This window comes from Manacus vitellinus, unplaced genomic scaffold (assembly GCF_001715985.3).
Source record: "Manacus vitellinus isolate BGI_N305 unplaced genomic scaffold, ASM171598v3 scaffold_20_pilon, whole genome shotgun sequence".
NCBI lineage: Eukaryota > Metazoa > Chordata > Aves > Passeriformes > Pipridae > Manacus > Manacus vitellinus.
The window spans coordinates 7,273,969-7,289,683 of record NW_021939471.1 but is presented as its reverse complement, the minus strand read 5'-3'; the positions used below and the strand labels follow the sequence as shown (position 1 = coordinate 7,289,683).

Genomic DNA, 15,715 nt, shown 5'->3' with positions numbered 1-15,715 from the left:
TCCAAGCCTAGGCTATGATGTGTTTATTGTTACTAGTTAAAATGCACAAGGTGTATCTGACTTGACCATCCAAAACCTGTGCAGTGTCACATAACCCCATCTACCCAATTTTATTCTAAAAGAGTTTTGCAGTAAAACATTGTCTTTAATTCTTCAGCTCATGGTGTTGGTTACATGAATCCCTGAAGAGATTCATGCTACAACAGGACAGCCAGAAGTAGCATCTTCTTCCCCATAAACTCACTCCAGCATTTTGGTGCTTTTTTCCTGCTTTCAGGTAGTGCAGGTTCTGACTGCAACAACAAACCACAATCAGAGGACTGAACTCTTTTCTCTACTAAAAGTAATTGAGTTCCAAGCACTGAGCTCTGGCCAGGAGTTGCACTCGATGATCCTGATGGGTCCCTTCCAACTCAGCATATTCTCTGATTCTATGAGCTGACTTAGAGCACGTTCTTTCTCAAAAAATGAGCCTATTCATTTTTAGCCAAGAAAAAACAAGGTAATCTGGATATAAAAGATGTTCTAGAGATGTAAGGTCAGAGCAAGATGTGTAGATTTCTCCTCCCTCTCCCAGATTAAATGGATACTGGTGATGGCTCAATGTTTAAAAGCAAATTCACATATGTCCCAAGACCCTGGAAAAAGACTTACAACACATAGGATTCCACAGCCTGAGTATAATGGTGACAAGAGAGTAAACAACCTGTACACCTTGATTTATGATGAGAAGGAGTCAAACCTTTCTTACCTCATACTGATTTTTATACAAGTTCCATGTAGCAAATATTCTAATGAAATTTTGTTGTGTTTTTTTTTTTTAAGTACAAAACAAAAACTATGTTTATTTTGGAGTGTTCTTGTGCCTATTGGTTCCCATAACACTAACTTAACTTTGAGCCAGCTGTCATTTTTAGAACACAGGTATAGAGAAAATGCTCCAGCAAGTGCTCTGTAAAACAGACATTATGTTCTCTATTGCTCCTAAGAGAAAAGCCTGGACAAGCCCTTATCCCCAGTGGGAATCCTGGTCTGACAAGCAGGGATAAGTACAAAAATCATGCACTGCCTGAGGTTATAAACAGTGTGCAACTGCTGCTTGCAAAGCTTCAGATACACAGGACATTGGCCATTATTACTGTGCTTTATTTTCCCCATACGTCGGTCGTCTGTGAAGAAAGATAAAACAGTACCAGGCAAAAGGAGGTGTGATATCTTCAAGGACAGGTTAAATCAAACTGTGCCATGAAAACACTGCTTTCACACATGTATTTTTAGTATAATTCCAAGGATATAATTTTATCTTGCTCCCACACAGTGTCTTCTTATCAAGTCCCACAGTCTGTGTTACAATTCAGGGCAAACAGCCCCGACTGCTGCATTCTGCTGTTGCAAAGAAAAGCCAGTACTATTTACTGGCTCTGAAGCACCACAATCAAAGTGAACTGCATTGCTTGCATGAAAAATGTTACCAGAAATATTCACTTCTATTCCAAATAGGAAAAAAAAATCACTTCAAAGAACTATAAATTCAGAGTAGGAAGACCAAATCTAAGCACAGCTCATTAAGAGATGTGATGACTTAAAAAAAATAATCACAGACTCACAGAATGATTTAGGCTGAAAGAGACCTTAAAGATCACCTAATTCCAACCTGCCTGCAACAGGCAGGGAAAACTCCCACTAGACCAGGTTGCTTAAAGCTCCATCCAACCTGGTCTTGAACACTTTCAGGGATGGGGCATCCATAGCTTCCCTAGGCAACTCATCCCAGTGCCTTACCACCCTTGTAATCTCACGTTTTAGTTATAAAAATAAGGTTGTAGCTCTCAAACTGGCAAATGTTAAAGTGTATCCCTACAGAAATACTTGCCCAAGTCTACAGCCAGTTCAAAGCTGCTCCAAATAAAGTGTAGGCACTGTGTATCATTTTGAGTCAGTAGTCTGGGTGACAGCAAGGGAATCTCAAAAAACACTGTCCTCTTTTTTTTTTTTGACAAAATTTTACTGGGTTGGATGGCAGCTCCATTCCTTCTCTGCATGGATTGATTTCTATAAAACACACTTAGTGTTTGGATTGAAACAATAACTAGATTTCACTTTGCTGTTCTGGTTTCTAGAACTGTTTATAAAATTGGATCCTTGTGCTAAACTGTGTAAATCCTTTCACACTGCAAATATTTGAGACTTATACTGCAAGTGTGCATAATGGTGGACCCAGGAAACAAACCACTGTAGCAGAGGACATGAGTAACATCTTCCTCCCCCACTTCTTTTAACCGTACATGAGGAATCTGAATATTTCCATAGTTCTCTCACTGTGGGGAAGTCCCTATCACTGACAAAATAAATACAAATTGTAATACCTTACAATAAGGTATTGTAATGAACAATCTTAAGGCTAAAACCACCGAGAAGGAACAGAGGGTAAGTTGTGGATTCAGCATTACAAGTGCCACAATTCTCTAGAAAAAAAAATCTAAAGCTCACCATCACATCACCTGAGTAAGTTCTATCGCTCTGGAGCAAACTGATGGGATCCCAACATTTTCATTGCTGATCAAAAGGTGAAACAGTGTTCCCCCTTAAAACACTAAATAGAAAAGCAATTAATAATCACATGCATGGGAATAAAAACAACTGGTACCTCTGGAGATCAAAGAAGAAAGCAACAGCAATGGAACTTCAAAGTGTTTCGTAACTGCTTAAGTTTTTTCAAGGACATCTCCTTTCTCTTTTAATCCCTGATTAAATGTGTGCCAAATGATCTGGCAGAAACTCCATCACCAAACATGGAAAAACCACCTGATGCAGGTCTCTGTATACACAAGTGAGTGTACACAAAATGCCTCAGTTTTATCTTCTCCCGTGACCAGCAGGGCCACTCCCACACAAGACAAATCTGCAGATAAAGTGCAGCAATAGGATTACTTGTAACATTTCTGTTCTGTCTAAAGCTTTCTTCTAGACTTGTTTTATGCCAGTTCCAGAGTGCTGGGCCAGTGCCAGTATGCCATGTACCTTCACCAAAAGAGGTAGCTCGTGGGGCCAGAGAGCTGTAGCTGGAAAAGCAAGGCTGCCATCCTGCAAAGTAGACTTGACTGCTTTGGTCTCCCACTTGCTTCCTTTCAAATGGGTAAAGGAATTCTCAGAAACAGTACCTTCCTAATACAAGTTTTTGCTAAGACAGACTTATCCAAAGGATGCTGATGGCCCAGGACCATTGCTGTACTTTGATTACTCAGGCTTTGAATTGGGTTTTGGGGGGCTGCTGGCTGAGCCCAGCACTACCAGGCACTCAGACAGCTTGCCTGGGCTTTCCACTGGGAGACAGAGGCCCCTTCTGCTCATCAGCAGGGCAATAAATTAAAAAGCAAGTGAACACTTACTTGATGTCTGTGAAAAGTCAATAAACCTTTCACTGCAACCAGCAGCAGGTCAACTCCTTTTATCTCAATACTACCATTTTTCAGCTCTACAATAAAGAAAGCTATAGACCTCATAGACCTTAACACGTCTTTTGATCTGTGTAAATCTTTGCCTTCTTCATTCTTGGTTATTTTAACAGGTACATGCAAATTTAAAGCATCCAAGCCTACAAACTGTGATTATGGCTCAAGCCACGGGGTTTTTCTCCACTAATCTAGTTTAAAAAAAAGCACAAAATGTCAATGTTAGCATTTTCATTCCATGTTCAAGATATGGGTCATCTTAGACGTGTTACCAACTGCTTTCCTCTTCTTTGCTCTCCACCCAAAACCAGCAGTAGTCTCCAGAAACTGGTTGGGTTTTTTGTTCATTTTGGGGTGTTTGGCTGGGTTTTAAGACTAGAGTAAATGTTTTAGTCCACTGTCTTGCCTAATTCCTATAAGAGCAGAACAAGAAGAACAAAGGAAATACCTTCTATCTTAATCTGGGACTTCCCTTTTTTTAAGTTAAACTTAAATACGATTATAATGTATTTTTTTTTAACTGAATCATTGATCTTTGTGTCTTACTTTTAAAGCAGTTGTCCTAGCATAAGAAATCCTAGCATACCTGATTTTAACAAGATGCACAATAATATGAACTCATTAACACCCACAGCATTACATTCATAAAGCATGCATGAATGGAAACCAGCACATGTTGTACAGGCTATAAAATCCAAAGAATTTAATTAATTCATTACTACATGTCAACCTGGTACTGAAGTAGCACAGGATATTATTGGACTAGCACCCTAGTGTTACTTTAATTAGGTTTTATTTTAAAGGAGCTAATTTGCAAGGGGAAAAAAAGATACAGAACCCTGCAATCACAAGTGTATTGCCAAATTTTTGATGGCACTCTTACAGGAACACCTAGAGATTAAAATCTAGCAGATGGTAAATCATTCTGAGTAATAGCAAGGCCTTTTCTTGATCAGTGTTTAAGGTCTGAATGCTGTAGTATTCTCTACTACTTGACACTGCTCAAAGTTTTATCTTGCCATAATTGGAAGAAAACTAACTATTTCATCTGGCTCTCCCTGTCATTTTAACTATTAAGCACAAGATTAATACTAACAGTTATTTTCTACCACCTCTTAATATTCTCTTTGCCTCCACAAAGATTGATATCAAAGCACCACAAAAAAAAGAAGCATGAGTGTGACTACCACATGTATACACACAAATGAAAAAAAAAAAGCTTAATCTGGGGAAAAACTAAAAGCATCATGCATGGACACCATACTCAGCCAATTTACCTGAAGAGGGAGGCCCTTAAAAGGTTTCATATTCAGACTTTACTTGACAAATGCTTTTAAGAACTTAAAACTAATCTGCAGGCTAGAAAGTAGAGCAGTATAAATGGGAAGGTAAACCCCACCTTCAGTTACAGTTAAAATACCATTTTGCTACTTTATCCAAACAAGGATTGGGTGTATGTGATGACAGTCAGAGCATGTCTTTCTCCTCCAGCTGCTGGGCTCTGACTGGACTGATAACCAAGTCACATTGCTACAGCAGTGGGAATTGTTAAAATTACTGCCCCAGTAATATTCCAAGGCAATACACCCCAAATAGAAAGAGAAGCAAAGTGTTCAGTGTCCCAGCCATCATCAGCTCTCTCCTGGATGCCTGGGAACCCTGCTGTAAGTCTAGGATTTAGCCATATGACAGCATTGACTATCCCGTTTACCATACGCTAGAACAGCCTTCCAAACCAGACTGAATTTGAACTTTCAACCTAGAGATAAAAGGCCCACTTCTGAGACACGTTGTCCCCAGGGTTTTCCTCTTGTAAATAATTCAGTCATGCATATCTTAAGTGGATCACGAAATCATTTAACAGATTATTAAATTGAAAGAACAGCAGTTATGGATATTTTTATACCTTGCCCAAACAAGGAATTACTCACCTGTTGCACTATAGTTTATCTACATTTACCTCTAAATGGCTTCTACTTTCATTTTTGTGCTAAGATGATGTTTTGAGAGAAGTAAGTTACCTAAGTAGCTAAATTCAAATATATCTGAATCCAGATTACTGTGGAGGTGGAAGGGGAAGCAAACCCAGAAAAAAACCAATATGCTAACCAAAAAATGTATCAAGTTCATAGCATTCATTCGTAGCATGTGATAAAGCAATGTAACAAATTACTTTCTGGAATACAGCCTTTTCAAATCTCTATAAAGAAGCTTTTTGGAACAATCAGTCAAGGACCAAACTAGGCATTGCTGGGATTTCTGATCCTTCAGTAACTGTTGCTCCCCAGTGTTTTCAGAGATCATTAGCTCACAGCCAGGATACACACAGGGTACAAGCCAACTATGTTTCACAGCTGAGAGGAATGTGCAAGAGGCTCATTTTTTTCCTGAAAATACAACTCAGCTAATCCCAAAACTTCTTTTTCTCCCATAAATGAAAAAAAATAAGAAAATTAAACTTCACAATAAAATGGCAACCATCTAATTCCTTCTCCCACGTTGGTAACAATGAATACTACACTCAGGAGTAAAGGAGCAACACAGCAACTGGAACTCACTGGTTAAATGCTTGCAGGGAGAAGCCACTGCAATGACCTGAGTGCTACAGGACATCACACCCTGGGCTCCGTGGTGAAGGAACCGACCACTGCTCTTCACTGACAACAAAGGCATGTTCTCCTGCAAGGTGATGTTTGTGTAGCCAAGTCACATTAGTCTTATTTCAAAGCAAACTAAGTAAGGAGAGTGTTCACAACTAGCTCAGTAGCTGCCTTCAAGAGGATATAAATGGTTTGTCTTTAACTGCAGTTTCACAGTGAAGTTCCTATCATCACATTTCTTACCTTTTCAGAGGAACCTCTCCCAGAGTTTTGAAGAAGATCAACTTTTCCCAGCTGTTATATGCTGGAAGTCAAGAGTGATTATAAATTCACAAGCTAAAAAGGACAGTCTTTGTAGAATACCCCTCCAGGCATTCCCATTGTACTAGAAGTTTCCTAGGGATAGCTGGAAGGGTCTTTCTCACAGAGCAATCTGCAGATGTTACCTCTCTTGCACATTCTCACAAGATTGAGTTATTTTAACTGGGACTTGCAATAAAATCTCCCCTTAAAAGTCTTTGGTCCAGCAAGAAGAGGTTAAAGTCCAGGGGAAAAGGCAAAATCTGTACAACTAGAACACAATAAGCAGCTAATTTTCAGACAAACTTATCCCCTGGTTGAGCCAGCTTTGCCTGCCTTGTACAGTGAACAAATTAATCATATGAAAACAAGTTTAAACCATTTATCTACGACAACAGGATCAACTGCACCTTGCACTACTAGGAGGTTATGACACAAGTCAGGACTGGCAGTATTGAGTGTGCAGGTTCAGCTGAAGTGAATCCAGTCCACATTTTTGCTTCAAACACCTGCTTTGTCTGTTCTCTTGGACTACAAGCTCTTGGGAGTAAAGACAACTCCCTGCTATATATAAATACCAGGTTTAAAGTGATGTTGAGGCCTTTAGGCTATAATTAAAATGTCAAACCAAAATAGTTACCAAGGAATATTGCAGGGAACATTTTAACTTCCCATTTTTAGGTCTTTGGGTTGGTTTGGGGTTTTTTTGGCTGCTTTTCTTTTTAAAGGACATGCAGTACCATGTGCCTTAAAAAAAAAAAAAGTAGTCGTGGTTGTAGAATAGAAAAGTAAACAACAGCTTGAAACAGTCTTAACCTTTTTTAAAATCTCCTCATGAAGATAAAAGTCTGGTTTTTGTTAGGAGACTTATCTCTACAAATTTCCTGCCAAGAAGCATGCTTATGATATTGCATATCAACAACTTGATCTACTTTCTCTTCCTGCTGTCAGAAATTAAATCATTTTATTATTTTACAAAGATGAGTATCATCACTATGACAACAAACCTATGACCTGGAGAATACCATAAAATAACGTGTCAAGAAAAAGCAACAAAAGGAAATAAAGAATGAAGAACAGTTCTGGAAGCATTCCTCTCTCTGGAAATATTCCTTTCGTAGGAAACTCACTTCAGGAAATCTGCAGGTCCTCTTAACAATGAATGTTCTCTTGTCCCAAGTAACAGGTGAGAGGACAAGTAAATCCAAAAAAGGATAAACATCAGAGGATGTTTAGATGAGATATTAGGAAACATTTCTTCACCAAAAGGGTTGTCAAGCACTTGAACAGGCTGCCCAAGGAAGTGGTGGAGCCACTATCCCTGAAGGTTTTTAAAAGATGGGTAGATGTGGCACTTAGGGACATGGTTTAGTGGTGGGCTTGGCAGTGCTGGGTTAATGGTTGGACTCGATCTTTTCCAGTCTGAAGGATTCTATGATTCTGTAACTTGCCTTTATAGCAGTCAGGTCTTGAAGCAAAAGGTCACCTCTGAGTTATTTTGGTTTCTCAGTTAAAGCATTTTGATGTGTGCTACAGTAAAACAAAGCCTGTACTTTGCACATGGGCTTTTTTAAACTCAGAGCAAAGGTGTCTTGAAAACATTTGACAAATCTGGAAAGAAATCAAGGTACATTCCTTTGGCATTCAGAATGGGCTTTGACTCCATTTATGTAAATGTAGAAGAAAAATTTGGCCCTACTTTATATGCTTTAAACACCAATTAATTTCATCCTCTTTTACTTTTCCTAACTTAAGACCTTTTCACATCTTTTTCATACCTTTTTTTAAAATGGCAGACAGAAGTATTTCCTAAGGCTATCTAGATGTAATAAAGCATCTTTATCATCTTGAGCAATTCCACTTATTAAATCCTAAACTAACGTCAAATTAATATTTATGGAAGAAGTGGATTTCCGTGAGTATTTCACAGCAGACACTATAAATGTCATTCCCACTCCCTATTTCCAACTCTTCAGTCTCAAACTACTTTGTGAATGATAATCAGTTCACTACTGTTACTATTCAGTGACTACTGTGCTGTGTGTACCACAGTCAAGGAAATGAGATGGAGATGAAAAGAAAGGGTTTTTATATTATCACGAAATTTTATGCTAAGTCTTATTTTTAATTCATGTAACCACTGAATTAAATTATAAAATGTACACCTATTAGAAAAGACAGTTGGTATTTCTCAATAAGATTAGAACCAGACTTAATATTTTTCAGCTTTTGTTTCAGACAGTTCATTTTTTCAAAACTGGTACTTCAGAGTGACCAAAACAACAACATGAATTTTGCCAAATGCTTTGGCCCCAACAAAAGAAAAAAACATTTTCAAACTCTTGGGCTTATTTGGTTCAAGTTCAGCAGAACAGCACACAAAGAAAAAAAAAAGTCTTAACAGTTTATTCCAGCAGTTCCAGAATAAACTATAAACATTTCCACGACATGACATTCTCAAGCTCTTATAATAAACACCTGCCTGTTCCCAAATTTATGTTAGATTTGCAAACCACTGCTCCTGGTTTTACCCACTGACCCTGGTCCCTCCTGGCTGTGGAGGATCTACATGATCCTGTTTGCAATGCTCTTGCACCACATGAGAAATCATGGAAATGCTGATTTCAGTTCCTGCTCTGAATCAGATACAGGATGGTGGCTGCTCAGTGGCCTGCCATTTGAGTGCTGGGAGCTGGCTCCACAGCCAGGAATGAAAACCCTGCACGGTGCCCTTAGCTCAAGCGTGAACAAAGAGGAATGTTAGCTCCTGGCCCTGATTTAGGAACTTCACTTTCCCTTGCAAGGGGAAACCAACACATTTTTGAAAATGCCGACACGATTAGCTTCACATACATCAGAATAATTATTTTGACACATCAGAAACACTGCATTTGACCCAAAATGAAAAATTCAGTTTCCCTTTATTTCAGTAACAATAATCTTTAAATTTTAATCAGACCAGCTCAACCTCACTTTCTGTTTTTTCTTCCCTCATCCTCTCAGTTTGATCAACAACTGGAAGTATGAGGCATTCCCATAAAGTAGATGCTTTCTGATCCAAAATAAGAGCCAACAAGAGGAAGATCGGTAGTTAAAAATGTAGCAGTAGAAACAAAAGAACACTAGTACCTTTCATGGTCAATGTTCTTCAACTAAAGAGGAAAAAGAATCCTCTTTTTCATTTGCATTACAATAATACTTGGATGACCAACCCAAGATGAGCTTTCCATTGTGCTCAGTAAAAGATACCATCCCAACTAACAAAAAAGGGCAAAGGGCAGGAGAGGAAACAAAAGCATGAAGACATCAAGCAACTTACCCAAGGTAACCTGAACTTATTGGAAGAGCCCATGATAAAGCCCATGTGTTGTGCTTCCCATGCAGTAGCTCACATTGAGTCTAAAAGCCTTCTCTGGGAAGCTGTTCCTGAAGAAACACGCCAGATGCAAGAACTACATCCAAGAAATTCAGAGAAAAAGAAGTCAACTGTCCCCTTCCACCGGCACTGGTACAATGCAACTTCCAGCAAGGGGAATGCAGAGAACTGCTGGGCTGCCCTATAAACCTCAGAAGAATAATTACAACCAAGGACAGTCTCTGTACCTGCAGCAGCTTCCACAAGAGTCTCAAACTATCATAACACTCAAGTCTTAAAAGATGGTTCAATCTTGCTCAAACTCTTAAACCTAAATAACAAAAAGGTTATCTCTCTGTCTAGTTTTCAGAGTACCTGTAATAAACCAGGCAGACATGCCTAAAGACACTTTTATTGTCTGGGATAAGAGTATGTATTGAGAAGCTAACATCCAAACACAATATTCATCAAGGCACCTCCTTCGTAGGTAATTTCATTTAGTTAAAAACTCAGGGTCCCTTGGACAGAAACCCAGTTTTTGTTATTGAAGTAACGACTTCAAAAAAATCAGCTCAAAACATGTATGATTTCATTCCTTTTGTGTTGCACAATCAAATAAAATAATGAAGTAGCAAATCCAGAGTTTAAATTACATGAAAGAAACCAAGGTGCAATTGCACGGGCCAAGAAAGCACAGATCAAAGTCTTTGTTTTTCTTTACTACAGATCAGCAAAACACTTGGGAGTGTGACCTACAAGCAGTTTTCCCCTCTTACTGAACTTTTTGAATGCTCATTTTGATTAAGTCATGAAAAGGATAAGAAAAACATTAGTACAAAACTGAATTTACTTACAGATATTGAAAGAGACAATACAAAACTTCCAGGTTCCCTGAAACAGAGAAAGTGAAAGCTATTTATCTAGCTTTGATTTTGTGAAATGTCTTTATGGCAATTTCTCAAAGTTATGTTGATTCTACAAGCAATGCTGCCTACTTAGAAATACATCTCTGATTAAAGTAGCAATAACTTGATATTTAACAGGAAGCAACTGATTTTCTCCTCAGCTAGTAAATTGTTCTACAGCCATGAACTTCTTTTATAAATATACACTGTTGTTGCTATTAATCATTAAATACATCATCTAACACAATCAAACAGTAATCATTAATGACATTAATTGCCAGTTTGTCACAGCCTTAGTAGTCTCTTAAGTGAGCAAAAGCCTTATTTATTGCAGATTCTAGGCACTGATTCCCTAGATGATGAATACATAGTTTTCCTATTACACTATCAGGGCATTATCAAGGTCTTCACTGACAACTGTCTTCTCTGAAGATTATAAACCAAATGCATCTTGCATTTTTCCCTCTGAAAAGAAAACTGTTTGTAGAGTGTGATGTGCATTCATTCATGCTCTTCCTTACAAGTCAATTTGCCTTTGGATTTCCAACTTGCAAGACCTGGAGAACTTAAAGGGACATGAGGCAAAAGTTTGTGTATCCAACTTATTAATTTTGTAGTGCTTTCCTTCTCCCCCTATATATGAAATCACCAAGAACCCTCAATCCTGTAGCTGCCTCCCATGTTAGTTCCACCTCTCTAGACCCTCCTTCTTGCCATGTATCTTTCTGCACACCTCTTATTCTCTTTGGACAGCAGCAGTTATTTTCCAGGATTTTGCCTTTTCACCTTTGTACTCATGTCTCTCTCCAGAGCCCCTCTATTGCAGTGACTCCACTTTGCAAGTAGTTTTCTCCTTCCAGCACCCAGCTGAGCACCTCCTTTTTTCAGATGACAGGATTGGTAAGACACTGAGCTCTAAAAGCTCTATGTGCCACTCTAATTGGGCTTTTCAGTACATTAATGAAACAAATACTTGGTCACTTTGCCTCATTCCCCTGCTTTTCACACTCCTTCCTTTCTTTTTCCTGCCACTTCTTCTGAGAAACAAAACCAATGAAAACCAAAAATGTAACATAAGGGTGTCTGAAATGTGTGAGGACAGTTTCCTTGTGCCCACACAGCACGCCTGGGTGAGTGACAGCAGTAGAGCAAACACGCTGCCTGTCCTCATTGCTTTCCCACACCGAAAACACAACACACGGCACAGGAGTCTCAGGAATTCCAGGATTCTCCACCACTGTGTCTATCTTTTGTGATTTGGGTATTTGGTATTTGAGCCTAAAATAAAAGGGAAGCAAAATCAGTCCAGTCAGATATGCACATTAATCAAAATGTGTGACTGCACACCAACCACAAACCTGTGTGCAGCATCTACAAACCATGGCAGCAATGAACGGTAGCAAATGGCACAGCTACATGCTTTTGGTTCACTTGATTGAGTGCACACATTAAGAAATTTTGAGGAATGCTATTTCTTATTTAAAAAAAAAAATAACAGAACAGTCTGCAGCTCTACTGCATAAACAGTAACTTTGGAAAAGTAAAATTATTGCAAATACTCCTATCTTCATTTCAAAAAAACACCCAAACAGCCAACTGTTGACCCACCTAATTAACACCCGATTATTTAAGACCCAAGTTGGTACAACTGAACATCCTTCCCATTAACCAGCAGAGGACATTTAAAAAAAAAAGTCTAGCTTAAGCTGCACTGGAAGCCAAGGGTCACCACTTAATTCACAGAGGGTTCTTATTTAAATCAGAAAACCATTCAGACCAGCCAGTGACTTGAATACTAACAGGACAGAGTGGATCTAGAGGCAGTGGGATGATTTTGGCCTACAGCAGCCATTCCCCCTGGAGGCACAGCTGCCCTGGGGAGCTTGGCAGGAGGAAGCAAGGACTGGCTGGGGTGCAGGGCGGGCCCAGAGCAGCAGCTCCTGCTGCCTGGCTCCCTCAGGTGCCCACCCAGCCAGCCCTGCTGCCCCCCTCCCATGCCCAGGTCAGGGCACTCCAGGAGGGATGACCTGGGCAAGGACAAAGCTCTCATCTGTGCAGGCTGTGTGTTGGCATTGTAACCACCACCTGCACCACAGAGACCTCTGGGTGTTCTCACCAACAGCAGCGGAAGGAATAAAAAGTAAAATTGGGAAGTGAGAAAAACAGCTGCCTTATTAAGGGTTATTTTTTTCCCCCCCTCTATGTAACAAAATATCAAGTGAGGTCTAAAGAAGTATTCTCTCCCTACACAGTTACCCATCAGGGTTCAATTTAAAAAGCATCCATATTCAGAATAGAAAGGGAAATGCTGAAGTTCAAACAGGGGATTAAATCCAGTTCTTATGGGCTTTAACACTAGGAAAATATTAAAAGGCTTGTCTTGAATTACAATATCCTTAAGACTAATATTTAACTGCTTTCTTGAACTAGGGTCATGAGGGAACCATAACCCTGAGGATTGGGCAGGTTGAATGGAGAGTTTGGATAAAACCAACTGTAAATTAGTATTAACATCACTGGCTGCAGGAGTCTATTTATGTGTTTTGTTTAGTTTTGTTTTCATTCATGTGTCTTTTGTGATCAGCAAGAGAAGATGTGTTCATGCAAATGAGTGACCTGACTCAGGGAAGAGCTTCAATCCTGCCTGCTAAGAGAAATTACACCATGCAGCGAGCAGCAGCGAGCTTACAAAGGAATAGAAAGAATGGATGTCAATGAGTTACAAAATCTGGCACTCAATAAATATATGCCAGGTACACATCCAACACAGTTACGCAGGTACAGGTGCTGTGAAATCTTGACACTCAAGGATCTAAGCAAGGAAACCCATGAAACAAAACACAGATGCTTAATTTCTTTTGTACTGTAAACAGTCTCCCTCACCTGCCCAATCTACAGGAAAAATTAACACATTAATTCATACAAGAAAACATTTTTTAATATTACTGCAATACACATCCCAGTTTTACTCACAAGGACACATGCTAATACAGCCATATGATTTCCACTGGCCTTCACAACGTGGTTCACTGAGAACTACAATTTATGTTTCTGTACTGGATGTGTATTATATTGTAGTCAGAAAGCATTCACTGCCAGATGAGCTAGATCACTTTGGCCTTCCTAACACTACAACCCTTAACATTCTTGTGGCAGTAAAAAAGAAAAAAAATACAGCAACTGTAAATTTAACTGATCTCTATTTAACTGCCTTGTATCAATATATAAACATTCATTTTCACACTGTCACAGAAACAAGGCTGGACTGAGCCACTCTACCCCCCCCTCAGACTTTAGGCTCTTTAAAAACAACTAATCCAACTTTATAAGTTAAAAAAAAAAACAACAAACAAACAAAAAACAAACCACAGTCTAATGTAATTATTACTATTTTACTTCAGGTTCCGGGAAAACAATGCAAAAATGCTAAGATTCGATGATTGAATTGAAAAGCTAGTACATGGATCAAGACAGTAATACAATTTCTCTGGCAATGCAGTTCAGAGGAACACCAGGCTGTGGTGCCATCCTGCACCACACTCAGGGACTCCCAGGCTGCCTGAGAGGTGCCCTGGGCACCCACTCCCACACCACGGGCTACCACACCAGCCTTGCTTGACTCCACGTGTCCAAAAAGCCCCAGCAGCTCCAGCAAATAATGTTCAGAGGAGAAAAAGGGAGGAAGCATCCTGATGCCACCTGTTAGACTTCACTGCTCCAAGGACTGTAGTTGGTATGGAGGAGGTAGTAACCATCTGCCACCGCCACAAGTGAGCACGCAGAACATCACTGGCTCAGAGCAGACAAACACCAGACAAAGAACAGGCATCCTCCTGATAAAATAAAGACTTAATTGTTCATGTGACTGATTACTTTTAAGGCTACTTAACACTCTCCACTATGTGACCTTGTGTAAATTAAATGTCTTTCACCAGCTCATCAAATCAGCCAGGTCTACCATTTACAAGAATTTTAAGAGGGGAAAAAAGCCCAGCTCTTCTTCCTTGTCTTCATGGGTCATAAAAACATAATGACCCTTTCTTTGATCCATTCTCGCAGATATGCAATACTAAGGACTCTTCAAAACAAAAGCCTTTTAAATCAGGCTTTCTAAGTATCATGCTTTTCTCCATGTTTCAGTTACTATGTCTATAAAATTACTGATATGCCCTCAGTTTGCAGGTGTGGAAGGCAAAGTAATTATTGCCTGAGCAACGCTAAGCTATTATACTAATGAGAACCAAGGGAAAGCTCATGAGTTAGTTAATAATCCTACCCTGAAAGCATTGCTTCAGCAGCAGGTAGGAAATATAGCCTGGAGTACGCACACAACAATGACAAAAACAAAGAAGAGCTGATCATTAGGTAAAGAGCCCCTCCTGGGTGCTGGATAAATAGGAGGAGAAAACATTCTATGTGGCCAATGTGACCATAAAGGAGAGAGTTAAAATGTGTGCAAGTGGTAAGCCATGGTACCACTACCTGGGCACTCTTAAATCTGCCATTTTCTCCCTTCTGAGAGATGACTTCACCATCACACTGATGACCTTTTAATGCAGGAAAAGCTGTATGCCTATGGGAGATAAAGAAAAATATATCCATACTCAATTCTCTAAGAGAGTTTTAAAGAAAAAAAAAAAAACCCACACACACATGGCAAAATGCATCATGTCCAAGCCCTCACAAGGCTGACATCTGCCTCCCTGAGCAAACAGGAAGGTCGATCCTGCTGGTTCCATAGCCACAGACCAGCCCTGGAGGACCCTGCCCTGCACCCCCCCAGCCAGGCCAAGGACTGGGCCAGCTCACAGGCTGGATGAAGCAGTAGCACTTCTTTCCTGGCTCTCACACAGAAACTAAATGGAAACAGTGAGGGGAGAAAGATCCAAGCGTGTTCTTCCAACTCACGCACGTAGCAGAAGAGCCAGAGAGGGTGCACTGAGCAGAGAACTGTAAACAAAGATTCCAAATAGTTCTGGCACAAGATTTCACTAATGCAAGACAGCACTACCAGCACAGCTCTGGCTAAATAGAAAAATTCCTCAATACTCACAGGATGTTGGGGCAAAGCATCATACAGCTCCACTACATACACTAATTTAA

At 39.7% G+C, this 15,715-nt stretch overlaps 1 protein-coding gene across 1 annotated transcript in view; it reads right to left on the bottom strand.

Moving 5' to 3' along the window:
* The window catches only part of PLCL1 (phospholipase C like 1 (inactive)), a 188,766-nt gene that overhangs the window by 143,116 nt on the left and 29,935 nt on the right, over positions 1-15,715 (bottom strand). The window lies entirely within an intron of this gene.